Source organism: Girardinichthys multiradiatus, chromosome 11 (genome assembly GCF_021462225.1).
Source record: "Girardinichthys multiradiatus isolate DD_20200921_A chromosome 11, DD_fGirMul_XY1, whole genome shotgun sequence".
Lineage (NCBI taxonomy): Eukaryota > Metazoa > Chordata > Actinopteri > Cyprinodontiformes > Goodeidae > Girardinichthys > Girardinichthys multiradiatus.
This window is the reverse complement of record NC_061804.1, coordinates 1,015,708-1,029,996: the sequence shown is the minus strand read 5'-3', so window position 1 is coordinate 1,029,996 and position 14,289 is coordinate 1,015,708. Positions and strand designations below refer to the sequence as shown.

General features: G+C 45.1%; 1 pseudogene; it reads right to left on the bottom strand.

Moving 5' to 3' along the window:
- Positions 1-1,555: 1,555 nt before the first annotated feature.
- LOC124876766 lies at positions 1,556-7,244 on the bottom strand (annotated as a pseudogene).
- Between the last annotated feature and the right edge of the window lie 7,045 nt (positions 7,245-14,289).

Genomic DNA, 14,289 nt, shown 5'->3' with positions numbered 1-14,289 from the left:
CCTTCTTAAAGGACATCAGACTGGGAGAGTTGATAGCTCTTCTCCCTGGATGAAGCAGATGAATCAGATAAATGATCTCTTATTTTCTCATGAACCAGGACTAGATTTCAAGGAACGCTCAAATATCCTACTCTTTCAAGCATGCATGGTACAGAGGACCGTGGTCCACCAGATCCACCGTCTTGAAGAACCTTCCTTTGTTCTGTCACTGCAGCCATCTTCTACCAAGACCAGACCGACCACCACATGGTATGAGTAACCTTTTGGGAAATGGTTTCATTCATGTGTTTACTGCTTTACACACACACACACACACACACACACACACACACACACACACACACACACGCACGCACACACACACACATTCTTGTTTTGCTATATGTAGTGAGGACCATGTGTTGATTTCCATTGATTTTCAGTCATTTTCAACCCTAACCCTAACCTTAACCTAAAGTCAATTCACACCTTAGTCCTAAACCTAACCGTTAGCAAAATAGGTCGTGAGGACCAGCAAAATGTCCTCACTTTGGTACAAACGGTCCTCAATTTGATGGTGAAATCGGGAAAATGGTCTCACTGTGATGCCAAGACAGGAACACACACACACACACAGAAACTGCAGAGATTCCAAAAGTACTCACATTCTTTACTTAAGTAGAAGTACTACAATTAAAAATACCTTTTGCCTTCAATGATATAAAATAACTTTTGAAAAGTTGAAAAATAGAAAAAACATTTCCAGGCACCAAATAGGTTAGCTTCCTCTTTTGCTCACAACCTGCACTGTGTTGGCAGAGAGAAGATCAAAAAATGATTGACTCTGTCTAGTTTTGTTGCTAATTGGATTTCAGACAGGGTGATTTAGACTGAACTGAAGTCCTGCATGAGCAGCTGGATACTTTCTTTGGGCTTTGTTCTTTTCAGCACTTAAGTTACATTACACATAAACTTCAAATCTAATAAAGTATTTTTTCTTTTGCTAGAAATTCACACATCTCTTTAAGAATACTAAAATCTTTTATTAATCGTCAGCAGAAGCTGTTTTTCAAAGTTTTTGAAATCAAGACTTGTCCTGTTGGGTCTGAAAATGAGTCCTGCCATTCTAAAAAGCCTCTAACAGGCAGCTGAAGTAGGAAGCGGCGTGGCGAGCTTCAGTGATAAACTGCACACTGCTAGGAAAGTCTTCAGGACATCCATAGTATCGGCTGGGTTCGTATGAAACATTACAGTCTTCAGATGAGGTGGACTTCATTTCCATCATCAAAATCCTTTAGAAAAAAATAAAAATAATAATCCTTTTGTTGTTATTTACCCAGTTGCTTGTTTCCCTTAAGATTAGTTGTTCTTTCTCAGCCTTGCTCTTTAGTATAGTTCCTCTTGTCCCTGCTATGTCTGGTTAGTGTTCCTTCCATATTTAGCTTTGTGTTTTTAGGTTTCCTTAGGTCTGTTTTCCATTAGTTTAGCTTGTCCCCATGCCCCTGTTTAGTTCTTCATAGAATTACTATCTATGTTAGCTTATGTTTCTCTTCCCTAGTGTTATCTCTAGTTTAGTTTAGTTTTCCGCTCCTGTCTCTGCATTCTCTAGCTCCCGTTTCCTTAGTAACATATTCCCTCGGTTCCCTGCAGCCTGGACCACACCTGTTTCAGCAAGCTTGGCCTGACGGTACCCGTCAGCTGCCTCAAGAGTCCCACAAGCCAACCACAGCCGATAGGACGCCTTCTTCAGCTTTACAGCATCCCTTACTGCCGGTCCCCACAACCGGGTTCGGTGATTGCCGCCGCGACAGGCACCGCAGACCTTACGGCCACAGCTACGAACAGCAGCATCGACAATAGGTGCAGAGAACATGGTCCACTTGGGCTCTATGTCTCCAACATCCCCCGGAATCTGGCCAAAGCTCTCCCGGAGGTGAGAGTTGAATACCTCCCTGGCCGAGGACTCTGCCAGACGTTCACAGCAGACCCTCACTATGCTCTTGGGCCTGCCATCTTATCTTATCTTACCCGAGGGCTAACTGGAGCTAATTAGCATTAGCTCAGGTCTATTTGCTGATAATGTCATCATAATAACGTTCTCATTTAGCATTACCAACGTTGCAAACTAACTAACTTGCTACGTTAGCTTTTAATATGTGTTTTCTCAGATTTAACAGAATTCTTGAACTCCAGAAGCTCGTAATTTTTAGATAAACACAAAACACTTTGTATTCACCTTGAGTAATTTTTGGAGCCAACAACATCGAACAGTTTTCCTGAATAAGGCCATGGATGGGGAATGTCTTGCTTTGTCCTTGTCCTTGGCATTAGTGTTTCTCTGTTACAAACCGAATGACTCAAGGTGAATACAAAGTGTTTTGTGTTGATCTAAAAACTACAAGCTTCTGGAGATCAGGGATTCTGTTAAGGGTTAGGGTTAGGGTTGTAGAGACATTGGACAGTAACTGGCGTTGACTTTGCAGCAATCCCTCATACTGAGCATGCATGTAGCGACAGTGGAGAGGAAAAATTCCCCTTTAACAGGAAGAAACCTTCAGCAGAACCAGAACCAGGCTCAGTGTGAGCGGCCATCTGCCATGACCGACTGGAGGTTTGAGAGAACAGAGCAGAGACACAAAGAGAACAAAGAAGCACTGATCCAGGAGTACTTTCTATGGGAAGGAAAAGTAAATGTTAATGGATGTACAGAGGTTGGACAATGAAACTGAAACACCTGGTTTTAGACCACAATAATTTATTAGTATGGTGTAGGGCCTCCTTTTGCAGCCAATACAGCGTCAATTCGTCTTGGGAATGACATATACAAGTCCTGCACAGTGGTCAGAGGGATTTTAAGCCATTCTTCTTGCAGGATAGTGGTAAGGTCACTACGTGATACTGGTGGAGGAAAACGTTTCCTGACTCGCTCCTCCAAAACACCCCAAAGTGGCTCAATAATATTTAGATCTGGTGACTGTGCAGGCCATGGGAGATGTTCAACTTCACTTTCATGTTCATCAAACCAATCTTTCACCAGTCTTGCTGTGTGTATTGGTGCATTGTCATCCTGATACACGGCACCGCCTTCAGGATACAATGTTTGAACCATTGGATGCACATGGTCCTCAAGAATGGTTCGGTAGTCCTTGGCAGTGACCATCTAGCACAAGTATTGGGCCAAGGGAATGCCATGATATGGCAGCCCAAACCATCACTGATCCACTCCCATGCTTCACTCTGGGCATGCAACAGTCTGGGTGGTACGCTTCTTTGGGGCTTCTCCACACCGTAACTCTCCCAGATGTGGGGAAAACAGTAAAGGTGGACTCATCAGAGAACAATACATGTTTCACATTGTCCACAGCCCAAGATTTGCACTCCTTGCACCATTGAAACCGATGTTTGGCATTGGCATGAGTGACCAAAGGTTTGGCTATAGTAGCCCGGCCGTGTATATTGACCCTGTGGAGCTCCTGACGGACAGTTCTGGTGGAAACAGGAGAGTTGAGGTGCACATTTAATTCTGCTGTGATTTGGGCAGCTGTGGTTTTATGTTTTTTGGATACAGTCCGGGTTAGCACCCGAACATCCCTTTCGGTCAGCTTCCTCTTGCGTCCACAGTTAATCCTGTTGGATGTGGTTCGTCCTTCTTGGTGGTATGCTGACATTACCCTGGATACCGTGGCTCTTGATACATCACAAAGACTTGCTGTCTTGATCACAGATGCGCCAGCAAGATGTGCACCAACAATTTGTCCTCTTTTGAACTCTGGTATGTCACCCATAATGTTGTGTGCATTTCAATATTTTGAGCAAAACTGTGCTCTTACCCTGCTAATTGAACCTTCACACTCTGCTCTTACTGGTGCAATGTGCAATCAATGAAGACTGGTTACCAGGCTGGTCCAATTTAGCCATGAAACCTCCCACACTAAAATGACAGGTGTTACTGTTTCATTGTACAACCCCTGTAGCTCCTTTAGTCGTTTCATCTAGAAAGAAAGAACAGATAAACTCTGAGCTAGTTTTCAAGGTTAGAATCTGAAAAAGAGCACATAGAGTTAGTCACAGTAGAAGCTCAGTCAGTAGCTATGTCTTGGAGAGAGAAAGGGTTAAACACTGAAAGACAGGGTCATGTGGATCATCTATAGAAGGTGAGCATTAAGTTGTTGCCAACAGAAGCTCGGACGATGCCCCTCTCCAGAAAGTGTCACAGGTAGACACAGAGTCAGGCCAGGTGTAGCTTCTAGGAAGAGAAAAGAGAGAACATAAAGTTAAAAACTGAAATAACAGCAAATAATGCAAAATTGGAGAGTAGTGTGAGAATGTAGCGAAGAGGTGAAAGTGGTCATTATGTCCTCCAGCAGCCTAAGCCTATAGCAGCATAACTACACAGATAGTTTCAGTTCAGATTATTTAGTTAAACGGCGCTTATTTACAACAATGTCGTCTCAAGGAACCCCACAAAGGGTCCCAATGATGGTCATTGTTATACTAAAAACCACAAGGATTGGGATACCTCTCTCTGTCAGACTAATTATAACCATTGGAAAAGAGAAGGTGTCACACAGGTAGCAGAAATGGAGGGTGTGTTTGCACCTCAACCATAACTGAGCCGGTTTAGACTAAACTTGACTCCCCCTTACTCCAACCAACAGGGAGGGAAGAAGACAGAGGTAAAAAATAAGGAAGATAGCTCATCATAAACTAAGCCACTCTAACTATAAGCTTTATCAAAAAGGAAAGTTTTAAGCCTAGCCTTAAAAGTAGACAGGGTGTCTGCCTCACGGACTAAAACTGGGAGCTGGTTCCACAGGAGAGGAGTCTTATAACTAAAGGATCTGCCTCCCATTCTACTTCTAGAGACTCTAGGAACCACCAGTAAACCTGCAGTCTGAGAACAAAGTGCTCTGTTAGGAACATATGGAACAATCAGATCTCTGATGTATGATGGAGCTAGATCATTAAGGGCTTTATATGTGAGGAGGTGAATTTTAAATTATATTCTGGATTTAACAGGGAGCCAATGAAGGGAAGCTAAAATAGGAGAAATATGATCTCTCTTTTTAATTTTCATCAGAACTCTTGCTGCAGCATTTTGAATCAGCTGAAGGCTTTTAACTGCATTTTGTGGACATCCTGATAGTAAAGAATTACAATAGTCCAGCCTTGAAGTAACAAATGCATGGACTAGTTTTTCAGCGTCACTCCTGGACAGGATATTTCTAATTTTGGCAATGTTCTGGAGATGAAAGAAGGAAATCCTAGAAACCTGTTTAATATGGGATTTAAATGACATGTCCTAGTCAAAGTTAACACCAAGGTTTTTTACTCTATTATCGGAGGTCAATTTAATGCCATCCAGGTTAAGTGATTGACTAAGCAGTTTCTTTTTTAAAGACTCCGGTCCAAAGACGACAACTTCTGTCTTGTCTGATTTTAGAAGCAGAAAATTTAAAGTCATCCAAGTTTTTATATCTTCAAGACATGCTTGTAGTCTATCTAACTGGTTGGGTTCATCAGGATTTATGGATAAGTAAAGCTGAGTATCATCAGCGTAACAGTGAAAATTTATCCTATGCTGCCTGATAATTTGACCTATTGGAAGCATATATATAGTAAAGAGAATTGGCCCAAGTACTGAACCCTGTGGTACTCCACAATTAACCCTGGAGTTTAAAGATGATTCATTATTTACATGAACAAACTGGAATCTGTCAGACAGATAAGATTTAAACCAGCCTAGTGCTGTTCCCCTGATCCCTACAGCATATTCCAGCCTTTCTAAGAGAATATTATGGTCGACTGGATCAAATGCAGCACTGAGATCTAACAGAACCAGAACAGACACAAGTCCATTATCTGAGGCCATAAGAATATCATTAGTGACTTTCAGCAGAGCTGTTTCAGTGCTATGATGAGCTCTGAAACCTGACTGAAACTCTTCAAACAGGTCATTGCTGTATAAATGTTCACACATTTGATTAGCAACTATTTTCTCAATAATTTTAGATAAGAATGGAAGATTGGATATAGGTCTGTAATTTATTAAATCATCTCGATCAAGCGAAGGTTTCTTAAGTAAAGGTTTAATTAGAGCTAACTTAAAAGCCTGTGGTTCTGATCCATTTACTAAAGATAGATTAATCATATCTAAAATGGGGCTGGTAATCAGAGGGAACACTTCCTTAAATAATTTGGTTGGGATTGGGTCTAACATACAAGTTGAAGGTTTAGATGAAGCTAATATTTCTGATAACTCAGGAAGCTTCACAGGATCAAAACAGTCCAAACACAAATCAGGTTCTGCAGTTATTTCCAATGTTGTCTCACTTGCTGAGGATGAAGTAATCATCTTCAGGAGTATGTCAAAGATTTTCTTTTTAATAGAATCCATTTTATTTAAGAAGAATCCCATAAAGTCATTGCTGCTGAGAGCTAAGGGAATGGATGGTTCAACAGAGCTATGACTCTGTGTAAGTTTAGCAACTGTACTAAAGAGAAACCTATAATTATTCTTGTTCTCTTCTATTAATGATGAGAAATAAGCTGTTCTAGCTTGGTGAAGTGTCTTTTTATACAACAGTAGGCTATTTTTCCAGATTAAGTAGGAATCCTCTAGGTGTGTAGAGCACCATTTTCTCTCCAATTTTCTAACATTGTGCTTTAAAGCACGCAGCTCTGAATTAAACCAGGAAGCTAGCCTCCTATTAATGATTACCTTCTTTTTCAAGGATCACCACACTCTCACAGGACAGCTTAAACAACGAGGCGTCACAGTATGGATTTGTAATGAGAGTCCTGCATCGGTTCAGCCGTATAGTCAGACCCAGCAGAACCCCGACCAGAACAAAGGCCACCCCCCAGGCGGAGACCGTCAGCTTCATCAGCATTCTGTTGGTCATTATTGCAGAGTAACGTAGAGGATTACAGATGACAACATATCTGTCAAAGGCCATGATCATGAGCACTGTGTGGGAAGTGGTGCCGAACACCTAAGAGAAGAAAGCCTGAATAACATCCATAAGAACACAAGGCAACTTGACAGAATTTCCAAGAATATCATTAAAAGGCAGGTTACAGTACAGCAGGCACATGGGCGGGAGGCTTTTATCAACGATAACCAGAACCACAATGGCAATGTTGGAAATCATGATAAACAGATAGAAAGAAAGTAAGAAGAGGAATACAGGGTACATGGAAGCCTCTTCAACATTTAACCCTTCGATCTGCAGCATAAAGCTGTTCAAAGTGTAGTTTTCCATCAAAGCAGCTGCCAAAAAACACCAACAAACAATACACTATTGAAAGGTCAAAAATTTGTGAATAAATATAATGGCAGAATCTGCCTGTAGTTTGTCCTGACCGTCTGTAATGGTGTTTAATTATTATCTAACTGGTACTGCAGCCAATCACCACAACTTTCTTAAGTTTATAAAGGCATGGATTCAAGGGAGATGTGGAAATGGGAAGTCCTTACACTCAGGTGGTGCCAATCGAGAAAGCTGTTAGCTTTTTTCATTTCAGGACCTGAGCACTGACCATTTGAATTGGAAAACTGATTCTAAACTATTATCAATCATCAGGTGGAAATTATACAAAAAATAAGCACATAGTGGAAACTCAACTACTGTTTTAGACAGAGTTGGACAGTAAAACGTGCAAACGGAACTGCACCAGGTCACCTTACAAAAACAAATAAAAAAAGATAGAAAATTAGTGAGGGAAATATCAAATGCTAGTATGAACATGCACCGGCAATGCGGACCAAACTCCTGCTCCGCTTGTACAGGGACCGGATGGCCCCTAATAAAGGGCCCCCGACTCCATAGTCCTGGAGCACCCCCCACAGGGCATCACGAGGGACACAGTCGAATGCCTTCTCCAGGTCCACAAAACACATGTGAACCGGTTGGGCAAACTCCCATAAATCCTCGAGTACCCTGTAGAGGGTATAGAGCTGGTCCAGTGTTCCACGGCCAGGATGAAAACCACACTGCTCCTCCTGAAGCCGAGGTTCGACTATCGGCCGGACTCTCCTCTCCAATACCCTGGCGTAGGCCTTACCAGGGAGACTGAGGAGTGTGATCCCCCTGTAGTTGGAACACACCCTCCGGTCCCCCTTCTTATAAAGGGGGACCACCACCCCAGTCTGCCAGTCCAGAGGCTCTGTCCCCGACCGCCACGCAATGTTGAAGAGGCGTGTCAACCATGACAGCCCAACAACATCCAGAGACTTGAGGTACTCAGGGCGGATCTCATCCACCCCCAAAGCCCTGCCACCGTGGAGCTTTTTAACCACCTCGGTGACTTCAGCCTGGGTGATGAAAGAGTCCAACCCCGAGTCCACAGCCTCTGTTTCCACCAGGGAATGCGTGATGGCAGGATTGAGGAGATCCTCGAAGTACTCCTTCCACCGCCCAATAATGTCCTCAGTCGAGGTCAGCAGCCTCCCACCCCCACTATAAACAGTGTTGGCGAAGCACTGCTTCCCCCTCCTGAGTCGCAGGATGGTTTGCCAGAATCGCTTCGAGGCCAACCGGTAGTCCTTCTCCATGGCCTCACCGAACTCCTCCCAGGTCCGAGTTTTTCCTCTGCCACAGCCCGGGCCGCAGCACGCTTGGCCTCACGGTACCCGTCAGCCGCCGCAGGAGTCCCACAAGCCAACCACAGCCGGTAGGACTTCTTCGTCAGCTTGACAGCATCCCTTACTGCCGGTGTCCACCACCAGGTTCTGGGATTGCCGCCGCGACAGGCACCGCAGACCTTACGGCCAGCTACGGGCAGCAGCATCGACAATAGATGCGGAGAACATGGTCCACTCGGACTCTATGTCTCCAACATCCCCCGGGATCTGGTCGAAGCTCTCCTTGAGGTGGGAGTTGAATACATCCCTGGCCGAGGGCTCCGCCAGGCGTTCCCAGCAGACCCTCACTATGCACTTGGGCCTGCCAATTCTGTCCGGCTTTCTCCTCCTCCAGTGGATCCAACTCACCACCAGGTGGTGATCAGTGGACAGCTCAGCCCCTCTCTTCACCCGAGTGTCCAAAACATGCGGCCGAAGGTCTGATGATACGACAACAAAGTCGATCATTGACCTCCTGCCTAGTGTTGGGACCATACAGCCATGGATTTCAACACTAAAACTCCGGTACATACTTTCCTGGAACTTTTCAAAATAAAGTGCATTAACCTTCTTCCAGCACAGCCAGGAAAGGGGGTAACTGCGGACTTCCTGTGGCGCCAATACCCAAATAAAAGCCCCCACCTTTCCACAAGTCTTTCTCTTCCATACGGCCTTCCAGAGGGACCGGTCAGGAGAGAAACACAGCGCGCTGATGTCTTTTGCTGGCAAAAAGACATAAATTCAACTGGATCCAAGGAAGCCATACGATCACCGATCATATGCAAAGTTAAGTAGAATGAAATACTGTCTGTGTATCCGGTATTTTCATTCATGAACGGGGAAATTAAGGTGTAAGAGTTGCTTACATTTTCTCTTCGAGGCCCCACAGAAGCAAACGGTGTTCGAGAGAAGCCCCGGTGGAGAAGCTGTTTCTACAAGCCGAGTCTGGAGGAAAGACTACGGCCCGCAACCGTGTTTACGGTAACGAACAGCTGGACAACGTTCGTTCTTCATCCACACCTGGAGGCTAGCGGGAAGCTAACCTTTGTTCACAGAACGAACGCACCTTCTGATCGGAAGAAACTGAGGAAGTTAGCGGGAAGCTAACTCTTTGTTCACGACGGATATCTTCTTAAAACTTTGCCCTTGGACAACATTCCCTCAACAGTTTCAGAGGTTGGGTTTGGGCAGATTAACTGATTAATAGTTAGGATTAAATGATCTAAACGTTTTCATGTTATGAAGTTGTTTTGTGGAACTCGGCTATCTTGGTGCTAGCATGCTACCTGTAGCACCCAGGCTGGTTCGTGTTCTTTGCATGTTTTAAAGCTAAGATAAACTTTATTAAAAGGGTGGTTCTAACCAGAACATTGCTCATAATGCGCCGTCAGCGCTTATGCATTTTAACCCTGGTATTTTAAAGGTATGTGTTAGTTCTGGCGCTAAGTTATCTCTAGCTTAGCACTTTAGCTAGCTTCTTTGTTAGCCCAACGGCCAGCCGGTAAGAACACGTGTGCTAGCATTAAGGCTAGTCAACAGAAAGGTTGTTGGTTTTCAAGCTTGTGAATAATAGTCCCTGAACATCATTTACTAAAGTTGATAACTAAGTAAACACTATTAAGCCCCATTTCTCCAGAAAGATTTGGCTCTTTTCCAAAATACTCAATAATATTTCTTCAAATATTATTTCAATAAATAAAGGCAGTTAATTAGACACCGTTGAGAATTAGTCATCCAGGAGGTTGGTTTTATTCAGCAGATCATTATTTAAAACATTATTTTATTAAAATAATATTTTATCTGATCTTACATTGTGAATGGTTGTCTAAAGGTTTGCTGATTATTGTCTAAGTTGGTTCCAAGACTAACTTAACTTAATTTCCAGATTCTTCAAGATAATCCTTGGTTCTCAAACATAAACATTGCATGGTAATGTTGCATCACTCTTTTTGGTCATAATTTCTAATCATCTTTAATCAACTTGTTTATATTGTACATAGTCCATTAGTCTTCATTATTCTTTAATTCTGCTTGGTAGTTTAGTTGGATTGTTTTAGCAAAGTAAAGAGTTTGTTGATTGAAATATGTTTGACTTAATAATGCCAGAGCTCGTCTCACACCTTTCTATTCTGTCCTAATACCATCGCTTTAATGGGGCTGGTATTCACAGGACAATCCTTAACAGACCGGAATATTATTTGGTAAAATATTAATATTAAAATATTAATATTAAATATTAAATAATATTCTCAGATTCATATTTCCAATACTAGGGTGTCCTAGTGCCAAGTGCACTGATGGACACCCTTATGCCTGAACATGGTGTTCATTATGGACAATCCATGACTCGCACAGAAGTTCAATAACAAAACACCACTCAGATTCAGATCGGGGAGGCCATTCCTCCCGATCACGCCTCTCCAGGTGTCACTGTCGTTTCCCACGTGGGCATTAAAGTCCCCCAGCAGAATAATGGAGTCCCCTGGAGGGGCACTATCCAGCACCCCCGACAGGGACACCAAGAAGGCCGGGTACTCCGCACTACCATTCGGCCCGTAGGCCGAGACGACAGTCAGAGACCTATCCCCAACCCAAAGGCGCAGGGATACGACCCTCTCATCCACTGATGTAAACCCCAACACGAGACGGCTGAGCTGGGGGACAACAAGCAAACCCACACCAGCCCGCCGCCTCTCCCCGTGGACCACTCCAGAGTAGAAGAGAGTCCAACCTCTCTCAAGGAGATGGGTTCCAGAGCCCACGCTGTGCGTGGAGGCGAGCCCGACTATTTCTAGTCGATATCTCTCAACCTCCCGCACAAGCTCAGGCTCCTTACCCCCCAGTGAGGTGACATTCTACGTCCCTAGAGCCAGCCTAAGCATCCGGGGATCGGGCCGCTGAGGTCTCCACCTTTGTCCGCCACCCAATCCTCTTGCATGTGCCTCTCTATGTGCTCTCTTTCATCCTCTAGACTTGAAAACTGGATCAGAGTTAATCTGTTTAGCTGTTTTTCTCTCCTAGATGAAGCCTCTAAAGGAGCTATAACCAGTAATGTTTAACTTTTCTTTCAAGTAGTCCTGGATCAGTGCTTCTTTGTTCTCTTTGTGTCTCTGCTCTGTTCTCTCAAACCCCCAGTCAGTCGTGGCAGATGGCTGCTCACACTGAGCCTGGTTCTGGTTCTGCTGGAGGTTTGTTCCCATTAAAAGGGAGTTTTGTCAGATTTGGTGTAGCAGAGGACCATGGAATGCAGACGCATGGGTGGTGAGTAAATTATTAAATAAATTAAACTCACTTCAAAAGGTGATGACAAAAACAGGCATGGACAGGCTTGGCATGAACTGACTGAAAACAAGGTGACATGATCCAAAATGTTTCCGAAAAGAAAGAACAGATTGAAGGTGCATAAATGGAGCATGGTACAGGTGGAAAACAAAACATTGACATGGTACAGGTGGACCGAATGAAGCTAATTGCAAAGAGAACAAAACATGACTGGAGCAAAACAGAAATTCAAAGATACAAACTAATCAGGAAAACATAATGTACAGTACATAAACTAGAACACAAGAAACTAAAGCACAGCCAGGAAAATTATAAACAAAAACAAGATCCAAAACGTAAACTGAAAACAATAATAACTAGAACCCAAACGAAAATCCAAACACCCTCAAATCATGACAGAATCCCCTCCTCAAGGGCGGATACTAGACACCCCAAGAGTCCAAACTAAAACCAAAACAACCCAAGAAGGGAGGATGGAGGGGGTCTCGGAAGGAGGGCCAGAAACAAAACAAAAAACAGAGACAAGGTTAGTCTCTGTTAGACCGTAGAGACAGTGGAGGCCAACAGAGGTGTAGAGACTATGGAGACTGGTCCAGAGGTCGGCGACGAAGGAGCAAGAGTCTGGCCGACCGCAGATGGACAGCCGGCGGTGGCGATGAATGCGAGGACCTGCAGGCCTGTCATCCATGACCTTCACAGAGACGAGGCCTGGCGAACCCTCAAAGGCTGAAGCTGAGCCGGCGGGACCCTCAGAGACAGGAACAGAGCATGGCGAACTCTCAGAGGCTGAAGCAGAGCCAGTGGGAACCTAGGAGAAAGGAACGGAGTCTGGCGAACCCTCAGAGGCGAGACCATGAAGAAGATCAGGCGGCGGTTTGTCCTCAAACCCTTCGTAGAGACGAAGGGTTTGACCTAGTTCAGGAACTAGGTCAAGGACCAGTCTCTCACTGAACCCCTGGAAGGCCTTGAGACCAGGAGAAGGACCTGCGTTGCTGACACACTCAGAGGCAGGAGCAGAGGCATCGCAAAGACCCTCAGTGGTGTGTGTGCAGGAGCTGAGATGTCGCCAAGACCCTCAGAGGTGTGAGCAGGAGGTGAGGCACCCTCCACTGTCACTACATGCATGCTCAGTATGAGGGATTGCTGCAAAGTTAACGCCAGTGACTGTCCACTGTCTCTACATACTCATCCAGGAGGAGTGAATGCTGCAAGTCACGGACTGGAGGAGATCTGCTTTCCATAGATAGAAAAACCTTTAACCAGTTTGAATAATAAACTGAATCTGACTGTTTGATAGTTAGGATTACTTGGAATATACGAACCTGACTGGGAGTCTGTTTGATTAATTGAACTGACTTTGTAATGTGACTTGAGACGTCATGTGATGTGAATTGGCGCTTTATAAATGAACTGAACTGAATTGAATTGTTGACCTGGGTCCTTTAGGTCAGTATCTGACAGACTGTTACAGACCTGGGTGTTAAACTGGACATTGACCATAACTTTGATGCTCAGATTAAATTTGTGGTAAGGTCCAGCCTTTTTCTACTGAGACAGAACTTTGACCATCTGTTCGTTCGTTCGTTCGTCGTCTCCCGCTTATCCGGGACCGGGTCGCGGGGGCAGCAGACTCAGCAGAGACGCCCAGACGTCCCTCTCTCCAGACACCTCCTCCAGCTCCTCCAGGGGGAGCCCAAGGCGTTCCCAGGCCAGCCGAGAGACATTGTCCCTCCAGCGTGTCCTGGGCCGTCTCCTGGGCCTCCTCCCGGTGGGACGTGCCTGGAACACCTCCCGAGGAAGGCGTCCAGGAGGCATCCGGTATAGATGCCCGAGCCACCTCAACTGGCTCCTCTCAATGTGGAGGAGCAGCGGCTCTACTCCGAGCTCCTCCCGGATGGCCGAGCTCCTCACCCTATCTCTAAGGGACTGCCCGGCCACCCTACGGAGGAAGCTCATTTCAGCCGCTTGTATCCGTGATCTCGTTCTTTCGGTCATGACCCAAAGTTCATGGCCATAGGTGAGGGTAGGAACGTAGACCGACCGGTAAATCGAGAACTTTGCTTTTCGGCTCAGCTCTCTCTTCACCACAATGGACCGGCACAGCACCCCCATTACTGTGGCAGCTGCACCGATCCGTCTGTCGATCTCCCGCTCCATTCTTCCCTCACTCGTGAACAAGACCCCAAGATACTTAAACTCCTCCACTTGAGGCAGGAACTCCCCTCCAACCTGAAGAGGACAAGCCACCCTTTTCCGGTCGAGTACCATGACCTCGGACTTGGAGGAGCTGATCCCCATCCCAGCCGCTTCACACTCGGCTGCGAACCGCCACAGCGCATGCTGTAGGTCTTGGCTAGAGGGGGCCAGCAGGACCACGTCATCCGCAAAAAGAAGAGACGAAA